At 32.8% G+C, this 19722-nt stretch overlaps 1 protein-coding gene and 1 long non-coding RNA gene across 3 annotated transcripts in view; one reads left to right on the top strand and one right to left on the bottom strand.

Moving 5' to 3' along the window:
- LOC142324692 (synaptic vesicle glycoprotein 2B) overlaps positions 1–19722 on the top strand; it is a 241801-nt gene that overhangs the window by 107200 nt on the left and 114879 nt on the right. Inside the window, exon 2 of one of the 2 annotated variants that reach the window (XM_075365595.1) lies at positions 2287–2392. The exons of the other annotated variant lie outside the window; for it this stretch is intronic. The gene's annotated coding sequence lies outside the window, so the exon portion shown is untranslated. The remainder of the gene's footprint in view (positions 1–2286; positions 2393–19722) is intronic. 2 annotated transcript variants of the gene reach the window in all.
- LOC142324708 (uncharacterized) overlaps positions 1942–19722 on the bottom strand; it is a 32647-nt gene continuing 14866 nt past the window's right edge. The window contains exon 3 of the long non-coding RNA XR_012756369.1: positions 1942–2158. This is a non-coding gene — a long non-coding RNA (uncharacterized LOC142324708). The remainder of the gene's footprint in view (positions 2159–19722) is intronic.

Below are 19722 nucleotides of genomic sequence, written 5' to 3'. Positions count from 1 at the left end.
TCAGTTTAAGATGGTTGAAGATAAAAAGTGCGTCATATCCAGAACAATACGTTTTGATTTTATTTAGTTGTAATAATATTTTATAATACAGTTGTAATATAAAGTTTAAGGTTTTAAAATCAATAAAGTTAAAAACTTGCCATGCACTGATGCTCATAAGGTCATTGTTTTGCCTCATTTAAACAAGATGAAAATTATTTATTAATAAATGAACAAACAATAATATTTTTTAATTTAAAATTTTTAAATTGGAAAATTTAATAAGATATATAAGTTATCGAGACAAATTTTTTTTTTTAATCTCATTAAATCTCATATGAACAAAACTTAACCTGTGTTAATTTAAAATCCATCACTCATGAAAAAAGTTAGTTTTTGCTTATAGCAGTTCGTTACAAATTATTTTTTTACAACCTTGTATTTGGACACGGAGGAAAAAATGTTAAATTATCAGCACGACCCAATAACGATATCTAAGTAACATAAATAATAGTGTTGAAAGAATAAACAATAGTAGACTACGTAATCGTTTTTAGTTAATAACTACTGGGAGTCTGCTTAGTTTTTATTATTAGTATACTTAGTTTTTATCTATCAGTTTAAGTGAATGATTTCATTATGTTTCTCTTTTGAAGGCCAGTACACAATAGTAAGAAATTTGTGTATCATCAAGAATCATTGAAATTGGCAGGAGAAAGATAAGTAATAAAAAAATAATAACCGTGTTACACAGACTGCTTGCAAACCATTCTTTCATATTAAATATTAATAAAAAAACATGTTCTGTAAGTTTTTCTCGAATGCACTGAATCAAGATCACTCCAAATAACCTCAACAGTAACGGTATATATTACAATTATTTCAACGTACCCATTGTCCAATCGAGAAGAAATACTTTTTTAAGTATCCCGAATAAATAAAACACCAAAAAAATAATATCAATTATTTTTAACATAAGTAGAGATAGATTTTTCTAAGAATACGATTTCTTCAGTCATAGTATTTTACTCTCACTGGTAAAAAAAATCACAGCTGTATGCAACTATTTTACTTGTATTATTCAGTTTCAGCAATGTTAGACTGTTTAAGTTTATTTGCTTTTCAGTGTTCACATCGTTCTATTTCTCTTTAATACATAGAAGACTTATTATTATTATTCCCATTTCTTTGGCGGTGTTGCAGCTTCTCTGCATTTTATCCAGATGTTTCTGGGTTTTAATCAGTCGTATTTGGAATAATTGGTTCGCTAAAAAATTCATCTTTCATAAATAATTGTTATTAGATGGGCTAGACAGTAGATGCTAAAAATTTATGAATTCTTTTGTAAAAGCTATAAAAGACAAAAGGACGTAAATTAAAGAGAAATTTGTGGGGAACCCTATGGGAGCTAACGTAGCCAAAACTATACCTAAAAACAATAATAAATACAATAATACAAAAATAAAATTCAAAAATATAATTTTATTAATATATACCTACTATACTCCAAAATACTGAGGTAGAGATTATAATAGATTCCACAAATTTAATTGGTTAATAATCTTTTTACCAGTGAAATCAGCAAATTAACTAAATTCAAACAATAATGTAAGATATTTAAAAACAGTGTAAATTGTTTATAATTCTTTGCCTCATAATCAACCAAAATGGTTGTATAAATTTGAATTACCGCCACAATACCGCATAGCGTACATTCTCAAGAAGACTAGATAAACTGGTACGTAATAGTCTTCAAAAGGAATAAATGGATCATCACAAAAAGAACAGGAAGAAATGTGATATCAATTTGGAGAACTCCAACGCAAATGAAAAAATGATGGCCTCACCATACCTTAAAATAGCGGGTTATAGAATATAATTCTGTTTCTAAATAAATACAGTATTTTTAATGAGATAAAATTTATTCTTGAATACAATGAACGTTTTGACCGTCCCACATTCTTACGTTTACTTAACAAACTATTTCATGAAGCACATGTAGTCGAAACGGATCAATTGTCCTATAGAGATCGAATAAAAACGTTTCCCTGGTAGATCGATCAGTTCGTTATTTGTCTGGGATTCGTAGTTGCTAAGAATCAAGAAGAAAGTGATACACTTTATTGGTTATCTGAGATCTGAGATAGATGCATATTTGTTTGAAATAACAGGACACACTCTATAACAACAAACAAAATTAACACATTAATCTGTATGTTTGTAATATATTTTCATCTAAGCTTAAATCATATTAATAAAGTTATTTAAATAAAAATTTTCTTATCTTTGATTTTTTTCTTTTTTCAGTGAGTGAATTTTCATAGTAACTATATCTCCAGTCGAAATAAAACCATCAATAAACTCACGAGTAGTGTACTTGGAACAGCAATTTTCAAGGATAATAATTTAAAAGGTGAGGTTAGAGGCTAAAAAGAAATTAAACGGAAACTGTTAGATATGTAAGTTATTTTTTAAATAAATAGTTAAAATGTGATTTTATATGTATGTGAATATCCAACGTATTTAATATTTTACAAATGGAAATATTAATTGAATTTTTCTTCTATTGACTTTAATTTTTATAGTTATTATTTTTATCGAAGTAGGATTTTATCGGAGTACAAACAATTATCAAAATTATCATATGATTATTAAGATTAAAACTCCTAGAAACCTGTATTTTTTGTTATATTTTTCTTTTCATCTTATAATTAATATTATTGTTATTGTTATTATTATTATTTACCTATCGCACGCCCTGGTAACAGGTGGTGTTTTAATTTAAAGCGAGTATTTTTTGACCAATGCTGTAAATTATGTGTACACATCTCCGGCAAGTACCTTACGTACAATTCTGGCTGTGGACAATAGTGCGGCTCTCTGCATCGTTCAACACGCGTTATTTTTTTTATTACCTTATTCAAGCTTATGATGGTCTTCTGTGGTATATCGATTTCACCACTGGTATATTAACTACTGATATGGCCAGATACTGATTTATTTTTGATTTTTGGCCTACTACTGGTTTATTTTTGATAGCTACTGATTTGGTTCTTGATCTCCAATTTGTATTTTACTTTCTTCGTTTCTATCGTCTTCTCTATGTTTGTTGTGTTGGGTACAGCTGTAAAAATCAGGAGTGTTTTCTTTTCATATACTCTTATATGTGGTCTACTTACTGTCGTTTATCTGTTATTATCGTTCTGTCCCAATATATTTTGACTTCCTCGTTTTCTATTACTTATTCAGATTCTTATTTATAATATGGCTCAAATTTTTTCTTTGTATATTTTCTTACCAGTGCCCAATGCAATACTTTTGCCACATTATTATGACTTTTGGTGTACTCACCTCGGAAGCTTTTCACTAGGCACTCATGGCCGAGTGATTAAGGTGTCTGACTAGCGTAGCTATTCACACCCTGCGATTATATGCAGGATCGTTTCCGTTTTTTCATGCATACTCTGCATTTGTCATCTTCTTTCTTTCTTTTTTTTTGGTTATATACTATTTTATAGTTATTTGTGTTAATTACCTGATCTTGAATCACCATTATGAAATCTTCAGTTTCTGGAAACAATATTCCTCTTTTTAGTCCTATTAACTAGCGGTTTTATTTATTCCTTTTGCTTCGACTTTCGTAGGATGTCATTCATGTAGGCTTTTCTACTCCAGACTTTCTCTGTCTTTGCCTATTGATTTCACTTCGGTTCATGCGCTGGTAATTCTGTACTGAAATCTAGTGGTGTATATACTTCATCTGCTTCTTTTTACGTTTTATGTAGTACTGACTCTTGACTTCTTCGGTGAAAATATTTTTTCAGTCCGTAGACTTGTTTAGTGTGCAGGTTTACCAGATCAATTCTTCCTTGTCCTCCGACTGCTGTTAGTACGTTTTGTCTTTCTATTGCTGCATTTGAATGTAATTTGTTGTTTAGTGTCAATATTAATCAGATCTTCCTTTCTACCTCAAGCTATGTCCTAGACCATTTATTATTCTGAAGGAGTATGGATTGATGACTTTCGTGAGGTTACGGCTGTTAAATGTTGTTTTAACTATTCTATTCATTCGATTTTTAAATCTCTGTTTCAGTTCACCACTTATCTACATGTGATCCATCCCTCTATTTTGTTGTCACCGTAAGTAATTATAGACATCTACTGGTCCCATATATTTTTTTCATTAGTTATATGCAGTGTTCTCAGTTTTCCTTTGCTTATGTTTTGAATGTAGCATTTCTAAATTCAAAAGTTCCTACGGACATTTTTTTGAGAAGGTTTTGTTATTCATAATAGTTTGTATAACTAAATAATTTCAGGTCATCCATACGTAGAAGGTGTGTTACTGGAATACAGTTTTTCTCCGTTCATCTAACATTGAAGCCATGTTCACTGTTTTCTATCAATACTGCAGAGAGTAGACAATGAATTAAGCGCTAAGCAGAACCATAACAGGCTGAATGTATCTTCTTGAAAAATACCACAGCTTATTCGCAATTTTTTGTTTTTAGTGTTCAATTTCTTTGTTATTATTACTATTATTATTATTATTTATTTATTTATTTTTAAGTTGGTTTTAGTTTCAGAAAATTTTTTTTAACGATTTTGAAAGCGCTCTTGCTCTTAATACTTTTTTAAAAGAAATAATACGTTTATCAACAATAACGTCTTTTTAAAATTGATCAGTGCTTGATGGTTATGGTTAACCTCTACACAAAGAGCGGGAATTTTTTTTTTAAACAATCAGTCAATTTTTTTCTTATTCATTGGTACCTAAAAACAATCTCTTTGTATTTATGTAGAGAAAATGTTAAATTTTATTTGAGAATAATTATTTCTTTGTTTTCTTTTTATTTTTCTTTAACAAAAAATTATTTCCATATGAGTAAAAAAAGTTGTTTCTTATTATTTATTTATGTATTAGAAGGCCACTAATTACAATTTGGATGATTATGTGTATATCTATTTTGTTGCATCAAACGATTTCCATTGTAGTAAACTCATATTGTTATTTGTTTATTATTTTTTCTACACCCCTAAGACCAATGAAATCTATTTTCTATAAGAAAAATGATGATCATAAGTAAAAACTACAATTTCAGATTTTATTAGAAATTTTCCTGGTATTACATTGGAAGTAAAAGATTTTATTACTGTGTAAAGCTTTTCTTGCACAGTTGGTGATAAATTTAAAAAGAAACCGGTCAACTGTAAGTGTGTGATTAAGAGAATATCGGAATATAGAATAACCAATGACCTATGAGCATTCGAGTGTCATCTAAAGTAATTTTAGCCTTAGCAAACACTTTGACTAAATTCGCAAATTTGTGTACTTAGCGGAATTATGTATACGAGTATTAGTTTGTATTTGCAAATCATGTGAGAATGGAATAAAATGACAACCCAAGTTTATACCCTTATCTTAAACTGTAGCTGTACTACAAAGAAGAATCTGATCTATCTATAAATGTCATTTCCTGCCAGTTAAGAATAGACGCAGGGGAAAAAACATACAGAATTTCATTATTTGAAACTAAATTTGTTAAGAAAGAACACAACATTAAATAAAATATTCTAATTATTGAGTTCGTTTTCAAACTATTAGTATTTATTTGATGTAAAATTCTCTTCTAAAAATGAAGTGTAAATAAAAAAATGCACTCTTATTGATTTACTTACCTATGTATCGGATAGTTCAACAAATATTTTTAAAAAATTTTCCTTCTAAAATTTCCACTGACCTTTACATTAACTACTTAAAAAAAATTAAAATAATTATTATAATTAATAATAATAATTATTATTAATTAATTTATTGTTATTAATTTTTTTATCTATCACTATCAAATTCAATGTAGTCTAAACTATTAATAGTGTAATAATTAATAATTAAAAACTATTACTAATTAATAAAAGTACACACATCAACAGAATCTAACATAAGTGTATTAAAACGATTTCAATCCAAAGTTTTAGTCACCATCATTGATTCGCCTTGTTACATTAAAAATATACTCGAAACCTCAACATAAATACAGTCGCAGAAGATTTGATTCAATGTATCATTCAATATTCAATAATCATCCATGTTCTGGCAATTAACCTTTTGGACAACAGTGATGACGTTCGATTTTCACGGCATTTACAACCTACTGACCCTATTATTTTAAATTCACAAATAGTAAGAAATAAATGTGCATAAAAAAAGCTGGCCATGAACTCGTATTGCTTGACTTTCCTGGCTAAGCCGGTCAAGTCATACAATATCTTGCATAGTTTTACATTGCAAAATCTCTCTGGCTTCGCCAGAAAGTTTCTGAAATTCAAACATAAAGGTGTAATTTTTATTTTTAAAAATGTAAAAAATAAAATATTTAAAAGTGAATAATTTTTTTTCGACTGATGAATTAATTACCGTAGAAGCTTACCAAAAATCTTCTGCGTGGGAGATTACTTAAAAATATTGAAAAACTAAAGTGTAACTTTTACAAAAGTAATGAAAAAATTTGAATAATAAAAATTAAGAGTTAGAGCGAAAAAAAAACAAAAAAAAATATATATTTAGATGTATGGAACAAAATTATATGTAATCTTTTCAAAGAATATTCATTTTTAACCTCAATAAATTAACTTACGTAATTTTTCTCTATCACCAGCTTCAATAAATGGTAAAATAACAAAAATAAAATTTTCAAAAACTTTTCTGCATTTTAGGTACGGGGTATATAAATTAAAAAAAATATAATAGACATTTCTTGATAGCTCTATATATGAAGTATAAACTTTCAATATATTTTTAAAAATATTTAAACCAAACGATGATAGAACAAAAGAACGAAAAACATACATTTCAATTTTAAGAGGGGGGGGGTTGATGTTTTGGAAAAACATTATTAGGATAATTGGTACGTATATATGCAAGGTAAGGAAATTTCCTTTAATAAAATTTTATTTAGAATGTCCCTGAAAAAAAAAATGTAGCAGAGGCGATATGCCCCTGCTACCTCTACAAATTTTGAAAAAATCATACACAATTCCCCAAATATTGGCATATTTGAGCCAAATTTGAAGAAATTGGTTTGGCCAATTCTGAGATATAAGATCAAAAGCAACGTGATTCACATACTTTAAGCACATACATACATATGTTTTTTGTCTAGATGAACTACAGTAGTTGGATCCTCAAGCGTAAAGATTAACAAATACTGATACCCAACTTTTGACATCTTCACCATACTTTCTGTTTAATACAGAAAGTATATCATATTCGTCGGGAAAGTAAAATCATAGTTTCTTACTAACAACGAAGAAATCAGTTCATTTTTTTTTTAAAATCCTATATACGTTAGTAACTGGTTAAAATCTCTTTTTAAATTTATATTCACTATTTTCATGAAGATTAGTGAAATTAAAAGAGAGTTGGTTAAAAAAAGACTGATTAGGAAATAAAATAAGATTCCTTTCAAGTTTACACAGTTATTATCAACCGAGTTATTAATGTTCAAACTATCCGTAAACATATAACAACTAAGCGTATTGTATGTACTACTTCTACTATCTCAAATATTTTTCATGTCATTCCGATACAAAAGACTGAGATAGTTCGTGTAAAGAAAAAAAATAATGTAGCCCTTTTTATAGTGAAGTAATTTATTACATACACGGATTTTTTTATTACATTTTATTAAATTTGTATATTTTATTTATGTATAAATAATACTAAATACACAGTGGCAATTCATTAGTCACATGTTTAATAAATATTCGTAGAATTTAATTTTAACATTTCACATGGCAATCGTTTTTATTCTTCTGAATTAGAATGATTCGATTTTAAATAATTAAATAGAGCCTATATTAATTTATAAATGTATTTTCAATATTTTTGTCAATCGGGTCAATTGATCAATTAACACATACATTCTTTTATATACTACAATCTGCATGTTATTTTACTCTGGTAATGTAAAACAATGCATTCTGACAACCAGTCGTCCATTGTATTATTATCGGGTACTAATGATAAATAATATGTTATCATTAAAGGTGAATACTTATTAGTGTCCCTTGAATTTATTCCTTTCAAACAAATACCATTAAATTTAATATAATTAAATTAAGTAATACTTTTTTTTCTTCCCGATCACCACCACCACAAGGTCGTCAGCATATGCCAGTATTCTATCCCTTCAGGGACACTAATGCCAAGAAGGCCATCATACACAACGTTCCATAAGAGGGGGCCCAGTATTGAACCCTAGAGCACCTCTCGCTCCATGCGCATGACCTAGTTGCCATCCGCTGTAATCCTCCCCACCTGCCAGATATTCCTGGATTATCCTGACAAGGCAGGGAGCCACTCGTCTCGTCAGCAACTGATCTAATATTATCTTCCAGATAACACTATTAAAAGCATTCTTAATATCCGCTAAAATCACCAGAGGGATTATCCGGGTATGTCTTGTGCCCGCAGCTGCCTCCCTCGTTAACTGCATAACACGCATAACTGCACCCACCGTAGACCGTCCTTTGCAGAATCCGAACTGCCTCGGGGACAGCCCGCCACTCTTCTCCAGTTCTACCTCCAATCTCCTCGCAAGAAGGGCCTCAAAAGAGTTTAGGCAATTTAATGTAAATAGTTAGCAAACTGATTTCTATTAACTATTGATCTCGGATTCGACAACGAACAATGACTAAAAAATAAAAGATATGTTAAAAATATTGAATATTATAGACGTTAGTATCGTCATTAGTTTTTAAAATGTATTATAAATATTATACAAAATTAAAATGGTCGTAAAAAAATCATATATTCAAAAAACAATTAAAACTACATAAACATTATTGATCTCAGAAAATGCAGTTCTTATTGATATTACTTTCAACTCAAGTGAATTAACTGCTTTGCAATATTAAGAAAAATAGGAACAAATGATGTAAAGCATAAGCCCAATGCATTATTTTCTGTCGTGAAACAGAATATTGAACTGTTTAACACTCTATTAAACTGTTTACTGATTATGAGAAAATAGATATTTGTTATTAAAACAAAAGAGGTAGAAATTTCGAAAACGTTTTGCCATCTGTTTACAAAACTTTTTTGTATACAGATGGCAAAACTGTACTTTTACTGTTTACTTTTTGTATAAAGATGACAAAACCTTTTGATTGTCATGTTGAAATTTCCATGATTTGAAAATGGCAAAGTTACTAATTCCTTAGAAAAGATTACAGTATTTTTGCTGTTTTCTAAAAATAAGGGGCTCGTTAAAAAGCTTAACAAGAATATAAATAAAAAATAGTGCAACCGCACTACTAAAAATTTCTATCTATAAACATGGATGAATTTGTCATATATTTTATTCCTCCTATCGATTAGATTGGTATGATTTATGTTGCGTTGTTTCTCCAAAAAAGAGGCAAATTAACGAGTTCCTTTATGCTATTTGTTCCAGTCTTTGTTATGCCTACTAGGCATTTAATTTCCTTAAGATGCAATAGTTACAAATCAAAATTGCTTTTCCTGAGATTTAGTTTTCTGAAAAGGAAATCACTTCATTTTTACTTTCTCTAGTAAGAACAGAACCAATTCTTGAAAGAAAAAATGCGATTTTTCAGATAGTCTTGTGATCTACACCAGGTCGATTTTAACCTTTTAGTTATGAAACATATAAATATACACTATACGTAGTGATTTATAGTGATTGTTTTATAATGTTCTCTTTATAAAACAAGCTTTTGTAGTTTTTTCATGAAGTAAGATGAAATGTTTAGTTTTTTGCAATTTTATCATAAATTTGAGCCGATAAAACTTTAAATAAACTAAGTCTTTCAGTAATTAATTATCCCATGTTAAATTATATTTAAAAAAAAAAAAAAATTCACTTATATTCCTAAATAAGATTTGTCAGTTTTTTCATATATTTAACAATATAATATTTATCCGCTTTTGGGTTTTATTATGTTTACAAAATATATTGATGTATTAAAATTCTAAAGAAATTAATTTTCTATTGCGATATTAAATCTAAATATTTTAATTTAATTTTTACTTATTTTAAACATTTTACAAATAAATTTATATGCCTTAACGCTATGTTTTCCTTTTTTTTAAGATAAGGTTAGGAGAATATTTTTAACCGTCTTATGAATTTTTTTGACGCCAAGCTAAATGTGATTCTAAAACTTAATGAAGCTAGATTTTCAGATTAAACGATAATTTAGTGATTTTTTTTCGTAAATTTTCGTTATTTATAAATTTTGTAATTTGAAACATTATTACAGATATTTTATTAACAAGGGAGAAAAATAACCGATATATCAAGTAAGTTATATTCGACATAAGTGAAAATCAGATGGGTAGATTAAATATTTACTAATGATTTAATTAGAAAGAAATAGGTTATGTTAAGATTTAAAGGTATTTAATACGAAATATATTAAATAAAAAATAAAAAGTAACTTTTTCAACACTACATATATATATTTTTTAAACGTCAACGTAAAACTACTAATAATTTTTAGCAAATGTTACGCTAATAAAATTTTCAGAGAATCAAAACATAAGATAAGGCATTCTTAGTATTCCAAGAAGTAGGTTTTTATACGGAATATTAAATTAGAAGAAACTATTCATGTACAACTGTAATAAAAGATTAATTTTCTATTTTAATGTTAACTTCTAAGAGGTGAAAGTTATAAAATATTTTAATATCTATCTTTCATGTAAATAACATAATTATTAAATAAAAAATGAGTCAATAAATAAACATAGTTGGTAAAAAAAAAAAAAAAAAAAAAAAAAAAAAAATTAAAGAGTTAAATTATTTAATAAATTATAAGGTTAAAGGAATAACTTGTGACAATATTTTCCAAGTTTGTACATGGATCAAATGTTAGACATTTAAAAAAATATATATTTATATTATAACTTAGAATATAACCAGAAAAGGAATAAAAAACTAAATATTTGAAATATATTAAAATTAATAATATGGATTTTTTTTTAAATGACTGTCTTAAAAACTTTCTGCCGTGATCGTCACACCCACATCACATCTTTCGTATCGCATGTATAATAGTCCATCCCCCAAAAGTCTTAACTAAACAAAAAATTCAAATCTGAAAATCTGCTGAGATTTTTATGCAGATGGTTTTTTATCTCCTGAAGAAAATTAAAATATATATATTGATATATATCAAAATATATATTTTTATTTTATTTTCAGTAATATTTAAAAAGAGAAATTCATAAGTAAAAATTGAAATCATAACCAGAAAGACCACACAAAAATGTCTCGTTATTTTTGTAGATATACAATGATTTTTATTTGTTGTTTGTATAAATGCTATGTATTTTAATCAATGTAATTAAATTTAAGATTATTTTTTAAAGAAAAATTGAAGTGGGAAACTAGAAATCTTAGATTTTTTATTTTACGTTTTTAATAAATTAAGTTTTTCATAAAATTTTACTTGTTAAAATAAAGATTTAAAAAATTAAATTTATTTTCTATGGCCGTTTTATCGTATCTACTTGTACATTTTTTAATAATTTTATTTCAAAAACTTTTTTAAATTTTCTTGATCAGTAGACCTCTTTCGGATTTTCATATATTTTCAAGAGATTTGTAAAATGAAAAATATGTAACTATATTGATTATGGTAATTTAGTAATATAGTAAGTAATATTAACATTTTTTTTTTTTTGAAGAAACTGTAAAAATGTTACTAATTTAATAATGGTCTTGCTTGATTAAGCATTGGGTTTAAGGAGGTCTTGGCCGCCTTTGTCCGCTGGATCAAGTAATTTGTATAGTCGCCTAAGGTAAGCCGTTTACCCAGGACCACTCCAAGGTACATAACTGTCTTCGCAAAGGGAAGTTTCTTCCCTGATAATTCCAGTTGCCTGGCCGGAGCACACGCCTCTTGTATGTGAACAACATGGCCATGATTTCCCTCCATTGACCCTGATTCTGCACGTGTAATGCCACGGCTTCACTATGCCCACCTTCCGTGGGGGTCTCGCTACCGCGTATTTATATTTTGGAGACTGATAATAAAATCCCGTATCGTAGCGGTTATTGTTGTATACGAGACCCTCTACGCCTACGATACGACATTTTCTTTGTATACGCCGTATAAAGGAGAAGCGAAAGAACGTCCGTCCCCGAGGGATTCCGGTGGTTATCGCTCTGGTAGAGGATAGCGATCCTTCCACAAGGAAGGCGAATCATCTCCCCAGCAGGTACGAAATCAACAACTTAACATGACGACATTGGAATGTCGGCTGGGCTAGTTTAAATAGTAGATCGTCATGCCAACCTTTTTTGAGGGTTCTTGACTACATCCAGAAAAACGACCGCGTTTACTGCCTTCTTGTTTAGACCGTTAACGATGCTGTCTATCAGCCACACTAGTTGGAGAATTGTCGAGTGGCCTTCTCGAAACTCGAGTTGTTCAGACCGGATTTCTGGCTCCGGGTACAGTCTCAGATAACATACGTCGTGGTCTACACCTCACACCTGAAATCCTGCAGGACACTATTAAAAAGACGATTGCTCGGTTGGGTGTCAGACAACGCCGTCATCGGCCAGCGTACTAGTGGATCAGCGAGATCAGAAATTTTCGGACGGAACTCCAGCGACATCGGAGGACTATGCAATGACTTAGGCGACGTATGGAGATGCCTATGACCTCACATCCCAAAATTATCTGCATTGCAAGAGAGCCCTTCGGAACACCGTGAAGAATGTTAAGAGGAGGATATGGCTAGAACACTGCTCAGAATTAGACGATGATACTTAGGGCCAGCCATATCGACTGATCATGAAACGTTTTGAGAGACGTTTATCAATTTTGACGGAACAACGTGCTAGAATAGAGCTGGAAAGGCTGTTCCCGTGTGTCGAACGGGAGTTGTTAGGCCTCACCGATTTCGAGCAATGACGGTTCACGTTGTCTGAGTTGACTATGCCCATGAGTCGACTGCACAACAACCGCAGTCCTGGCTTTGATGGAATACCAGCTGCAATACTAAAGGGTCTCCTACTAAACACCCCGTGGGACAAGTTTTACGTTGCCAATCAAGGGCTACAAGCAAGAATTTTTCCGGCCTGTTGAAAAGAGATCAGAATAGTCTTCCTTTCGAAGCCAAGCGTTGGTGGCCGGTTCAACACCTACCGGCCACTATGCCTTCTTAACAATTTAGGGAAGGTCTTTGAACGCATGCTGGCCATGCGGCTTGTTGATGAAATTAACGCCGGCCTCGGTCTACATAAGAATTAGTTTGGTTTCTGGAAGGGGAGATGGACCATTGAAGCCCTCTTAAAAGTCACATCCTGGGCAAACATGAGGAGGAGCACTTGGTGAACGAGCCGACTGCCAATGCTAATTATATTGAACGTTTGCAAGGCTTTTGACTCGATCCCATGGGACGCAATCCTTGACGCTCTGCGACGGAACGGAGTCAGTTCCTATCTACTGCAACAGATTTGGAATTATTTTCGAAGATTTCGAAATTTTAGCAGATTTCGCTGCTAAAGACGCATGCAATCAACCTCCTTTCACCACCCGTGTTGCTGGTTCTGACTCCGTTAATTGTATAAAACAGACTCTTGTTAATTGTATAAAACAGTTTCTACAACCAAAGTGGCAAGAGGACTGGACGGCTACGATTGATAACAAATTCATTAAGACCCATTAAGGATTCTGTGTTGGCATGGAATCCTCATGCAGAAAAGCTCGTCGTGAGGAAGTGGTCCTGTGCCGATTGCGAATAGGACATACGAGAGCTTCTCACGGTTATCTAATGTCAGCAGTAAACGCACCAATATGCATACAATGCATAAAAAAGTCTCCTACTAAACACCCCGTGGGACAAGTTTTACGTTGCCAATCAAGGGCTACAAGCAAGAATTTTTCCGGCCTGTTGAAAAGAGATCAGAATAGTCTTCCTTTCGAAGCCAAGCGTTGGTGGCCGGTTCAACACCTACCGGCCACTATGCCTTCTTAACAATTTAGGGAAGGTCTTTGAACGCATGCTGGCCATGCGGCTTGTTGATGAAATTAACGCCGGCCTCGGTCTACATAAGAATTAGTTTGGTTTCTGGAAGGGGAGATGGACCATTGAAGCCCTCTTAAAAGTCACATCCTGGGCAAACATGAGGAGGAGCACTTGGTGAACGAGCCGACTGCCAATGCTAATTATATTGAACGTTTGCAAGGCTTTTGACTCGATCCCATGGGACGCAATCCTTGACGCTCTGCGACGGAACGGAGTCAGTTCCTATCTACTGCAACAGATTTGGAATTATTTTCGAGAGAGATGGATTTTTGTTGAGACTCAGCAAGGGGACCTACACTTTCGGATGACAGGGGGGGTCCCGCAGAGCTCCATGCTTGGCCCGCATCTCTGGAACATAGCGTTTGATGGAGTACTCAATCTTTATCTTCCGAAACAGTTGGAGGTTATTGCTTATGCTGATGACTTGGCTAACCTCGTTGGTGGTAAGACCGAGCAGGACCTCCAGGACCGGAGCAATGAGGTCCTTAGTAGTATAGAGAGATGGTTGACGGATCACGGACTTCCGTTTGTCACCACTAAAGAGTGAATACATCGTTCTAGCCGACCGGAGGAAGGTGGGCCGGATAGATCTACGCATCGGAGAACATCTGATCCCGTCCAAAGCCACTGTCCGATATCTCGGGGTGACTATTGACCGGTCGTGTAGATTCAGTGACCACGTCATTGCGGTCTGTGAGCGGGCAGGGAACAATCTTGCTGCCCTCAAATGTCCTCTTGAGCGAGGTGGCACCTCTAGCGTCGAAACGGAGGGTCATCATGTCTACCCTTACTTCCATCATTCTATATGCTGCTCTGGTTTGAGGCTCAACATTACAGATTAAAAGAAACCTTGCTAGACTTTGGAGCCTGCACAGGCGATCGTTGCTGGGAATCATCGCAGCATATAGAGCTACATCATATGATACTGCCTGCGTGTTATCTGGTGTACCACTCATTGATCTACTGGTTAAGGAGAGGATGGACAGGTATACTGGAATATCGGCTGACTTGGTTCGGAATGTGACCTATAATATCTGGCAAGATGGCTGCGGAGACGGCAGCCTGGACGAGGATCCTGATACCGGACCTGCAACTGAAGGGTTTAAGAAAATTTGGCAATCTCGACTACTACACTACAAAAATGTTCACAGGCCATGGGAACTTTGGAAGCTATCTACACCGCATTGGGAGGCGTGACACCCGTACCTGTGTGTTCTGCGACACTGTCGCAGACACTGATGACTTCACGACACTGTCGACCACACCTTCTTGCCTTGTTGCCCTGAATGGGAGGAATATAGGATTCGTGCAGGGATTCCTGCCTTGACACCTGCATCCTTACTGACTCACGTAATTGCTTCTACAGCCCGTTGGGATGCGTTCAGCATCTTTTCCCGGACGGTACTTTGAGCTAAAGATGATGAAGGGTGGAGAAGGAGTTTCTAGCGATAGGTGTTGCACAGTCTCAGCTGTGGAATTATTTTCCCAAGGACTGGTACCCTTGCTGTGATAGACCGATGATCAGTTGAGGACTCTGTACATGTAGGGTACTGCTACGACAGTTCCCTGTGATGACGATCTTCAGAACCCCACATCCAATAAGGGGTATTTAAGAACAGAGTCCCCCTGGGGATCGTCTTGGAAACGCCTCATTTGAGGCATAAGGCGCAGACAAGACTGAGACCCAGCCATTGGCGGGGTGATAAAGGTTGCAGCCTTGTTGGATCCGGAGTCTCCTCGCGGAGCGTTAGAAGCTGGCACAGAATAAAAGATCCAACCAGCGAGCCGACCTGTCTTGCCAGACGTAGAGCTGGTGGGCGGGAAGACCCTTTAGAATCAAAGGACACTCCTCTGGGCTGAGTTATACTTAGCTATGGGTCAGGCCCATGGGAGGGGGATAAAAAAAAGATACAGTTGGAATCGTTCGAGAAAAACCCTTTCAAACAACTTCGTAACCGAAAGCAGCCTATGCTGATTCCGGCAGCGGCCGAAATCGGTTTGTAGTTTCCTACCCTACGTACAGGATCTACGAAAATAGAGTCGCTAGAGCCAGTAGCCTATAAGCCTATTATAGAGCCTATAATAGAGCCTATAATAGAGCCAGTTATCTGTTCTGATGTACAGAACAAATTGATTGTTTTAAAATCCCCAATGAAGTCAGCAACTAAATTAGTTACTGAATAATATCCGAAAAACTAAATTAGTGTAGTCGGTTTACAAATCTTTTTTTAATTTGTAGATAACATTGGTGAACAAAAATTAATTTATTTTTGTCTCGGGAAGAAAAATACATGAGTATGATACTATTCCTTCTCCTGAATTTAAATATGATATCGATTTTCCCCATCTCGCAAAGTTTCCGAGAGACAGGCATTTATAATTTCAAACATTATAATACTTTCTGCATTCTTAACTACACAATATTCAAACATTTGACGCACTTAGAAAGTAAGAAATGATGATTTTCTGCTATATTTTGCCTATGGAAAAATAGGCATTTAAATAATAGACATTTCTCTTGATGGTTCAAAAATAATCGGCCAGCATATTAGGATTCCATTTGTCTTGATACCTCTTTTCCATAACTGAAATTTCCTCATGATAGTGTTTCCCGTGTTCATCGCTCACTGCACCAAGATTTTTCGGGAAGAAATCTAGGTGAGTGCAGGAAGTGTACTTTTAAGGTCATATTACAACCCAAATCTTTATAAGATGTTGTAAGATCGTTGACAATATCACGGTAATTTTTCCGCCTTTCGATTTTCCAAAATATTCTGAGTAACATTTTTAAATGCCTGCCAAGCTGCTTTCTTCAGTGAATCCAATAGTTTCTCAAACTTTTCATTATGCATTAGTGATCGTATTTTTGGACTCACAAATATTCCTTCTTTAATTTTTGCATCACTAATTTTAGGAAACTTCAGTTTTAAGTAAATGAAATCAGATGTATTGTCTATAGTCTTGACGAAATTCTTCATTAATCTTATTTTGATATTTAACGGAAGTAGATACACATTTTTAGGATTACACAATGATTCACGTTTCACATTTTTCTGTTCAGAAATGAGTGATTCGCATTTAAGCCATTCTTTTCTAATGAAATCATTTGTCTCTCCCTACTATCCCATTTGCACAAAAAACAATAGTACTTTGTGTAACCAAGCCGCAGACCAAGAATAAGTGCAATTACCTTCAAATCGCCACAAATATTCCATTCATACATTGCATATTGAAGCTTTTCCAATATAAATTTAAAGTTTTCATATGTTTCTTTCACACTAGCAGAGTGAGCCACTGGTACTGATGGCAAGTTATTGCCGTTATGCAGAAGCACAGCTTTAAAACTAACTTTACTGGAATCAATGAACAAGAGCCATTCTGTTGGGTTATATTCATTACAAAGTTTCTCCATAAGAGAAGAAATGTCATTACAAAACACTAAGCCATTTTCTTCAGAAAAATAGTCTTTAAATTCAGAATGACGATTACGATAAGTACATACTTCGTATTCTTTTGAAGAGGATTCCATCCTTTTAGCCGGGAAGCAAGCATTTCGGATTGTTTTTTGAATAACTTTAAATCTCGTACGAGATCGTTCAAAATTTTTTGAGTCAGTAAATAAGGCTCAGATGAACTGTTTTGCTCAAAAGTTGTATCACCAGAATCTGTTTCTTTTTCTTAGTTACTTCCATCAGATTCTGAATTCTCTTCATTTAATGTCACATGTTCTGGAGGCTTTTGTATGGGCAATTCTTCACAGTATGGAACTGGTCTCATTGCAGATTGGAAGTTAGGGTACTCTGCTGTATGTTTTGATTTTGACGTAATCCCTTTAATGTTTGTTAAGCAGAAGTAACAGTGTGAAGAGTGATGTGATCTTTGGGTTCCCTCCAAATCATAGGTAGCAAATGGCATGTGGCGTATGCCATTTTCCATGCAGTGAGAAGGCTAGAACACGATAAACAACAAATATGTGGGGCCCAGGTCCTAGATCCCCAACTTTACACCCAAAATAAAGTTCATAACACTTTTTTACTAATGGAATCAGGTTTCGCCTTTAGCACTTTACCGTCACTTCACCATATACATAACAAAAATTGTTAGGATGATTTAAACAAACTCTAGGCATTTTGTAATTAACGACAAATTAAAAGAAATAAAGTTATAAATAAGTAACACACAATAATTCAGACACACAAATCACTCACATTGACGTGTTACTGATTAACTACTATCTTACAACTGGCACCGTTCTGATGAATGTGTGCTACACTAGATCACGTTTGTACGTGTCTATTACGTCTGAACCTGCAGAATAATAGCAACTCTACCCTTTGAGTTAGCTCATTTGGGTCTATCATATTTACAATGCTCTAGGACTTTTTACTTGACAATGGACGAAAAACCGTTTTAAATTATTTAAAAAAATTAAATTAACAAAGACTGTGGGGGATGGAGACATCACGAATACATATTTGAAAACAGGGTAAAAAACCGCATTATGTATACCTATTGGTACTTGTGAGAAAAAAATCATGTTGACCAGTGTAATTTAGTAGTTAATACCAAATAGTAATATAACATAAACATAACTTGCTTATAACAATGTGTTTTACATACATACAGAATATTCTATACGACGAGAAGGTTACGTCAAGCACCTATATACGTCGTAAGCTTCTTTTACACACACACACACACACACACACACACACACACACACACACAGTGACTATATAAAGCCTGGATTACGACAGAATGACCTTGCTGAGCACCACATCAGTGTTGTTTGTTTACGTCTTACAATGTTTCTTCAATCGCTGAAGAAAAACAATATTAAATCAATATCAATCTAATAAACAAGAAAATACACTTTAGTTATAATAATTTTAGAAAATAGGCGTGATTTTTTTAAAAATACATTACATGTTATTTAATGTTTTACTGTATTTAAAAATGATTTAGTCAATAATAACACACCTTTCCTCTTTCGGAAGTGGTACTGCTACTCAGTAGACATTTTTATTCCTTAACTTTTTTTTTTAAATACAAGAAGCTTACAATCACCTCCACTCAACTAAATACATATATATATTACGTTTTACTTTTATCCTGTTTTTTACACTGTATTTCAAAAGAAAAAGAAAAATATATATAGATATATTTTTGCTTGCAAACATTCAGCCGATACGGAATTCTTGTGATATTTTTTCGAAATTTTACTCTAGAATACATTACATCAAAGTTTACTAATTTATTTAGTCGAGTTCCTGAAATTTGCAGATTGTCCATAGCTTTGAACACTATGCTAGAAGTTACTGTTTATTTCTTATGCAATCAGTTTTTTCTATCTTTTTCTTTATTTTCATTTACTTAAAATGTATAATAATTATTTATCCCTTTTTTCAACTTTCTTTGGTTTTTAAATTAAAAGTTTTTCGACTTCAATGATGGAATTTATGTGATTTATTTCACGGAACATGGAAGCACTTCATAGGTCAACCAATATTTGTATTCCTAAACAAAAAAGCGGAATAAACAAATATCATCTATGTTGAAAAAAGATCTTATTGAGAATAAAAACAGACGCAAAGTCAATAAAACTCATGAGTACTTCTTTCTCAACATCTGCTAACAAACATAATATAAAACAAACGATTACATTGCTAAATAAGTTA

The sequence above is a fragment of the Lycorma delicatula genome, chromosome 1 (genome assembly GCF_047948215.1).
Source record: "Lycorma delicatula isolate Av1 chromosome 1, ASM4794821v1, whole genome shotgun sequence".
NCBI lineage: Eukaryota > Metazoa > Arthropoda > Insecta > Hemiptera > Fulgoridae > Lycorma > Lycorma delicatula.
The sequence above is the reverse complement of the archived record's forward strand: the minus strand, read 5'-3'. Positions and strand labels throughout refer to the sequence as shown.